This window comes from Tachyglossus aculeatus, chromosome 20, assembly GCF_015852505.1.
Source record: "Tachyglossus aculeatus isolate mTacAcu1 chromosome 20, mTacAcu1.pri, whole genome shotgun sequence".
Lineage (NCBI taxonomy): Eukaryota > Metazoa > Chordata > Mammalia > Monotremata > Tachyglossidae > Tachyglossus > Tachyglossus aculeatus.
In genome coordinates this window covers 11735845-11741844 of record NC_052085.1, presented here as the reverse complement: position 1 = coordinate 11741844, position 6000 = coordinate 11735845, and positions in this window count along the sequence as shown.

Here is a 6000-nt window from a genome sequence, read left to right as displayed (position 1 = left end):
AGCTCGTTGTGGGCACAAAACGGGTCTACCAACTCTCTTATACTGCACTCTCCCGAGCGCTTAGTACAGGGCTCCACACACACAGTAATAATAATAATAATAGTGGTATTTGTTAAGCGCTTACTATACGCCAGGCACTTAAAAGCGCTGGGATACAAGCAAATCAGGGATGGATACAGTCCCGGTCCCACATGGGGCTCACGGTCTCAATCCCCATTTTACAGCTGAGATTAACTGAGGCCCAGAAAAGTGAAGTGATTTGCCCAAGGCACATAGCAGACAAGTGTCAGAGCCTCCCGGCCCGTGCTCTAGCCACTAAATAAATACGATTGATTGATAAGTGTTATCATCCTGTGTCAGACCAATGCTGATGGTGACACCAGGACACAGCTTGGTTTAGTGGCTACAGCCCAGGCTTGGGAGTAAAAAAGACCTGGGTTCTAATCCCGGCTCTGCTACTTGTCTGCTCTTTGATCTTGGGGCAGTCACTTCACTTCTCTGTGCCTCAGTTACTTCATCTGGAAAAATGGGGGATACAACTGTGAGCCCCATGTGGGACAGGGCCTGTGTCCAACTTGATTATCCTGTATCTACCCCAGTGCTTAGAACAGTGTCTGGCATATAGTAAGCACTTAACAAATACCATAAAAAGGAAAAAGAAGAAAAAAGAATCTGTTGAAGAACAAAAAAAGGTTAAGTGGGGAAAAAAGGCAATGTTTTCTTACAAATAGAGGGTTCTGACTCTTCCAGGAGGTAATACATATTAATTTGAAAGGAAAAAATTGTGGAGGAGCTATTGTTGAGAACTTTTAGATTAGTATTGAATAATACCATTATATTTGATGATATACTTAAACTATAACTTCAAAAATGCAAAAATATGAAGGCTCAAGCTGAAATTAAACACACCCCCCACACACAAACACAAACCCAAGCAATCCCAAATTAGCTTGTGTCTCACTTTTCTCATTTTAAAAATCAAACTCTTTCCTGCTAGATTGCAAACAGAGACTGTGTTTACTAATCCTCCCAGGTTCTCTGAAGGATTTAGTACACTGCTTTACAGAGTGCATGCTCCATAAATACATTTAATTGACTGTGATTTTTGTTACTCAGTTTGGGGTACCTGCTAATAATGGTGTTGGTATTTAAGCCTTACTCTGTGCCAAACACTATACTAAGCACAAGGGTAGATACAATATAACCAGAGTAGATAAAATCCTTTCCTCATATGGGGGCAATCTAAAGGGGAGGGAGGACAGATATTTAATCCCCATTTTAAAGATGAGGTGACTGAGGCACACAGAAGTTAAGTGACTTGCCCAAGTTCACACAGCAAGCATTAAGCATTGTCTCCCCCTTCTAGACTGTGAGCCCACTGTTGAGTAGGGACTGTCTCTATATGTTGCCAGCTTGTGCTTCCCAAGTGCTTAGTACAGTGCTCTGCACACAGTAAGCGCTCAATAAATACGATTGATTGATTGATTAAGCAGAGCTGAGATTAGAACACAGCTCATTTAACGCCCAGGCCCGTGTTCTTTCCACCACGCTCCTTCCTTTTCTAGACTGTGAGCCCATTGTGGGCAGGGATTGTCTCTACTTGTTGTTGAATTGTATTTCCCAAGCACTTAGTACAGTGCTCTGAATGAATGGGCAGGGAATGTGTCTACTAATTCTGTTTTATTGTACTGGCCCAAGTGCTTAGCACAGTGCTCTGCATTTAGTAACACCACTGATTGAATGACAGGCCAGGCTGCCTGACCCAAAAACACAGCTTCTTCTTTCTTCCTGGTACCTTACTTTTTCCTATCGGAACATAAAGAGGGCCATCTTGGATCAGACCGCGAGCACCTAGCCAACAACCACGTCAGTGTGTGCTTGAACAAACTGTGTCCTGGTTGCTCTCCTCAACACCCCAACTGTGTCAGCGCTTAGAACAGTTGCACATAGTAAGCGCTTAACAAATGCCATCATTATTATTATTAGGGAGATGTAGGCTGCCATCAGTCAATCAGACTGTGAGCCCACTGTTGGGTAGGGACCATCTCTATATGTTGCCAACTTGTACTTCCCAAGCGCTTAGTACAGTGCTCTGCACAAAGTAAGTGCTCAATACATACAACTGACTGAATGAATGAATATTTATTAAGTGCTTCCCGGGAGCAGAGCAGTGTACCAAGTACTTGGGAGAATACATTACAACAGAGTTGGTAGACGAGATTCCTGCCCCTAAGCTTTTCCCCAGTCTATGATAATAATAATAATGGCATTTACTAAGCGCTTACTATATGCAAAGCACTGTTCTAAGCGCTGGGGGGTTCACAAAGTGATCAGCTTGTCCTACGGGGGGCTCACAGTCTTAATCCCCATTTTACAGATGAGGTAACTGAGGCCCAGAGAAGTTAAGTGACTTGCCCAAAGTCACACAGCTGACAAGTGGTGGAGCCGAGATTTGAACCCATGACCTCTGACTCCAAAGCCCGTGCTCTTTCCACTGAGCCACGCTGCTTCCCTAATAATAATAATAATGGTATTTGTTAAGCGCTTACTACGTGCCAGGCACTGTACTAAGCGCTGGGGTGGATACAAGCAAATTGGGTTGGACACGGTCCCACATACCCATTTTACAGATGAGGGAACTGAGGCCCAGAGAAGTGAAGTGACTTACCCAAGGTCACAAAGCAGACAAGTGGCAGAGCCAGGATTAGAACCCGTGACTTTCTGCCTCCCAGGGCCATCATTACTTTTAACGATCAGTCCCATCCTCACGCTTCAGGTGGGGTTGGCCGACAGCAACTCTTCTTTTGGCTCTCTTCACATCCTCCACAATGGTGTCTGGTCCCAGCGAGCTGTTTACATCTGGTTAACAATTTGTTCTAAAACATCTTGGGTGGTTCCCATACTTTGCTCCAATTGCCCTGACCTGGCTGCCCTGGAAGACTGTTTGGATTGGGGGAATTTCCTTAGCATCTTTAAACACTCCTGGCCACAACCGATCACCTCTGGCCATGGTTTCACCCGTTTGACTCTCTCGCTTATTTCACCAGCTGCTCCTCCTCCCTCCCCTTGCCTGGTTGTACGTCTTTCCATTGCCCATTATCTGAGGGGGTTTGGCGATGTTTAGCTCTAGAACTTCCTCTCTTTTTTCCCTACACTCATTCCCCTTGGGAACTCATCTGCTCTCACGGTTTCTGCTACCACCAAAAGTCTACTTCCCCGGCCCTGAACTCTCCCCTGTTTCTAGGTTGAAAACTCCTTGAGGGTAGGGATTGTGTCCATTAACTCGACTGTGCTCCCCCAAACACTGAGTACAGTGCTCTGCAAGGGTGCTCAATAAATGCCGTTGATTGGTCTCAAAACTTCCTCTGACTCAGGTAAAAATAATGACAGTGAAAATAGTGGGATTTTAAAAGGGCTTTTATGTTTCAGTCACCATGCTCAGCACTGGCCTAGCTACAATACAGTCAGATCTGACACAACCCCTATCTATCAATCGTATTTATTGAGCGCTTACTGTGTGCAGAGCACTGTACTAAGCGCTTGGGAAGTACAAGTTGGCAACATATAGAGACAGTCCCTACCCAACAGTGGGCTCACACTCTAGTCCATAAGCTCGTTGTGGGCAGTGAATATGTCCATTTATTGTTATAATGTACTCTCCCAAACACTTAGTACGGTGTTCTGCACACAGTAAGCGCTCAATAAATGTGACTGACAGACCGACTGAACCACATGGGCCTCACAGTTTAAAGGGGATGGAGAATAGGGATTGTATTCCCAGTTTACATATGAAAAAATGAGTGAGGCACAGAGAAGTGTTTTATCCAAGCCTACCCCAATCCTGCGCTCTTTCTACTAGCCCATGCTGCTTTCCCATGAACTCCTTCCCTATTCCCTATTTTTTGTTATGTTTGTTGTGAAGCACTTTCATTCAATCGTATTTAACTTAATCTGTGTCGAAGACCATTCTAAATGCTGGGATAGGTACAGGTCAGTTAAGTCGGCCACAGCCCCTTTCCCGCACGGGGCTCACAGTCTAAGTAGGAGGGAGAACAGGCACTGAATCCCCTTTTACAGTTGAAGAAGTCAAGTGACTTGCCGAAGTTCACACAGCAAGCAACTGGCCGAGTTGGGATTAGAACTCAGGTCCTCTGACTCCAAGGCCTGTGCTTTTTTCCACCAGGCCACACCGCTTCCCTATTGCCCCGATCCCTCCTGTGCTCCCTTATTTCTAACTAATATTTTAATCCCAGTGACGTCTGTGGGTGCTCTCATCCCTGGGTCCCTCCTTCCCCTTTCCTGGCGGCAGGGATCATGTCTACCAATTCTACTGTATTGAACTCCCTTAGAACTGCACACACTAAGTTCTCATCAAATGCTATTTTTTGTTCACAGTCCTGTCATAAGAAGCAGCGTGGCTCAGTGGAAAGAGCCCGGGCTTGGGAGTCAGAGGTCATGGGTTCTAATCCCGACTCCGCCACTTGTCAGCTGTGTGACTTTGGGCAAGTCACTTAACTTCTCTGTGCCTCAGTTCCCTCATGTGTAAAATGGGGATTAAGACTGTGAGCCCCACGTGGGACAACCTCGATGACCTTGTATCCCCCTCAGCGCTTAGAACAGTGTTTGGCACATAGTAAGCATTTAACAAATACCAACTTATTATTATTATTATACCCCTCCTATCTCTCCCAGTGCTTAGAACCGGGTTTGACCCACAGTAAGTGCTTAACTAATACTATTGAAAAAAGGAAAAAGACCAGGAAAGACCAGGGCCCCTTATCCTACTAGTCTGCCGGGAAAAATGCCCAAAGTGGCAACTGAGCAGGTATATCAGAGAAGGAATGTCAACAGAGCCATGACTTCCAAATGAGCAGCAACCCCTGAGGCGTTTTCCGTCCTCAAGCAGATTTTTCCCTCACACAGCCTCTGGGGGAAGGAACTCTCATAAATCCATTTTCCAAGCACATAATAACGTTTTTTCTAAAACGCTGACTGGGCGCCAAGCCCTACCTATAACTAAAGCCCTGGGGGAGATTCCATACAACCTGATCGGCACATCCGCTTTTCTGGATCACTTTTCACAGAAACTGTTATCCGGACGTCAGGAAGGGAGAATCGACGCGAAGAAAAAGATTAAGTTGCTCATTTAAAGGGGGAATTCGGGTTCCTGCGGTCTAAACCCACATCATAGGGAAAACCACATTTGTTCTGGAAATGCTCCATCCCCTAAAAGCAAAGCTATCTCTACTGGGAGTTACACAGGACAGTCTCGGGCTGATAGAGTTCAGCTGGACGGGAGCCACCTGCGTGCTTCATTTTATTTGGGAATGGCCAGGCTGCCAGAGCGTAGGTGAGTAACTAGGCACCACTTACAAAGAACACAGAGGGAGAATGATTCCTTGGCAAACCAACAACATCCCGCCGCAATAAGGCTTAAAATGGGTACCGGCAATTTAAACCTCAATTAAAGGTCCAGAACATCGCATTTGCTAGGTCATTAAATTCCATTCCACAGCCTCCCCCTGCCCCTGCTAGATGAAACAATTAAGCGAGTCCTAAGATGTGGCATTTCATTGCCTGTATAAACTACCAAGATGAGAAAACCCAAATGCGAGTGGAATTAATTAAGAAAATGGCAAGTACCAGCTCTGGAAGTTTATATTTTCTAATTTTTCTTCCCAAGTGTCTAATACAGTGCTCTGCATGAAGTAACTACTGATTAAATACCATTGACTGAGCACTTCCTCTAGGTAGAGCACTGTACTGAACGTTTGGGAAAATACAGTGGAGTTGTAGACACGATCCCTGCCTGCAAAGGGTTTACAGTCTAGCAGGGGATGCTTTGTATGATCATTAAAAAAAATGTTTTAACTGAGATTTCAGTCTCACTATAAATATCAGCCCTTTCCCTTTCAGCTGAAGGGAAAAATATCTGAACTTTTCAACGTGCCTTTTGAGGCACAGCTTAGCACAGGCTAATTTCAAAATATTTTGTAGTTT